The sequence below is a fragment of the Ursus maritimus genome, unplaced genomic scaffold, assembly GCF_017311325.1.
Source record: "Ursus maritimus isolate PB19 unplaced genomic scaffold, ASM1731132v1 scaffold_11, whole genome shotgun sequence".
In the NCBI taxonomy this organism is placed as follows: Eukaryota; Metazoa; Chordata; class Mammalia; order Carnivora; family Ursidae; genus Ursus; species Ursus maritimus.
Window position 1 is genome coordinate 44272122 of NW_024423453.1, and position 1694 is coordinate 44273815.

Below are 1694 nucleotides of genomic sequence, written 5' to 3' on the forward strand. Positions count from 1 at the left end.
TAGCAGAGTTAAATCAATATAGTTACTCAGGAGAGACCTGAGGTTGCTGTTAATTCAGAGGGAAGGAACAAGGAGAAAGGGAGGGTTGTGATGTGCCAAGGAGAAAAGATGTTTATTTTGGAGCTTTATTCTTGAGAAAGGCAGGAGAACGTGGGGTTTAGGGCACAGGTGAAATGACTATGTTTGGCAAGGAGAATGGTCCTGTATGCCCCTGCAGGAGCCAAAGAAGACAGAAAAAGTGGAGATACTGAGATATTTTAAGGCAGAGGGAAGGTAAGTGGGAGCAGCTCCCTTTTTCTTCTCAATGATTTCCCTGAGTTTCTCTTTCAATTTAGCACAGAAATGCATAGTCTTGTCTCATTTTTTTAAGTCATTGCATGTGTATTACTCTTGGGTCCTTAAATATATTGACAACTTATACTTTCTCAGAAGCTATGGAAAATTTAATTTTAAATCAAGCAGGAAACTTACAAAGCATTTCATGATAATAATTAGTATGTATTAAGTACTAATACATTAAGTACTATATTAAGTACTAAGCACTGTTTTAAAGGTTTTTACATATATTTCTCTAGATAAATCTCCCCCAATCCTCCTCCTCCTCCTCCTTCTTCTTAACAGATAGCTAAATGAATATCCAAAGAGTCTAAATGGAGGGAAATCACACGGTAGCTAATGATAGTGTTAGAGTTAATATTCCACATGTCTCAACTTCCAGGTCTTGGCCTGCTCTTTATCAGGTTAAAGCCTGCCCTAGATCAGCGCCTTCTTTTTTTTCTTTTCTTGGTAATTTTATGGTTTTATTAACCCAAATACAAGGAGCACATAAGCTGTCTGCCTATTCACTTTCTTCTCTGCTCAGCCTGGCATTGGGACTGGGGACTCTGACAGCCAGCGGGGCTGCTCTTTCCACAGTTTTGCATTTCCTGCAGGAGACAATGTGAGTGATCTCTGCACGATAAGATTTGTTGCATACCAGGAGCACTTCAAGCTCCATGGCTTTGTGGACTAGGAACTTCCAGAAGCCACTGAGCGACAGGTGCTTTGTTTCCTTGTTACTCCTGTACCAATGCTGGGCATCAAGATCTGGCCTTTGAATCTTCTGTGCACCCTATTGTCAATGCCTCTGGGTTTCGGCTGGTTGGGCTTAATTTTGACATATGGGTCTGAGTGGTGCCGGATGAACTTCTTGGTCCTCTTTTTAATGATCTTGGGCTTCACCAGAGGCCTGAAGGCTGCCATGAGGCTCACTGGGAAATGGCTGCACGTCTGCAGGCAGTGCCGAGGAAGAGGGGGCCAGATCAGCACCTTCTGATGCTGGGCGATAAGTAAGCCGAATTCTTGTGGCATGTGGCCTCATTTTTAAGGTCTTCAGCCCCCAAGACTTGTCACAGTTTCTACCTCGGGCTCTTCTTTTTCCTTTTTTAAAGCTTCAGTCATAGAGAGAAGAATAATGCAGCCAATACTTCTCTTGCTGAGTTTTTATGAGCTTCTGTGTTCAGGACAGCATGCCAGGAGCTATTTTGGGATATATGGCTTAAAATAATGAGAAAACCAACACAAGCACTTGGGTGAACTGAACACAAGTGAAAGCTAGTGTCAGGGAGCACACAGGCACAGCAAGGACTCGCCCCCCTTGGGCCCACTTCCTGGGAGCTGCCATGCTCTCCCCTGCAGAGAGAACACTTACTGCG

General features: G+C 43.7%; 1 pseudogene; it reads right to left on the reverse strand.

The window, feature by feature from the left end:
• Positions 1-833: 833 nt before the first annotated feature.
• Positions 834-1444, reverse strand: LOC103658049 (annotated as a pseudogene).
• Positions 1445-1694: the final 250 nt, after the last annotated feature.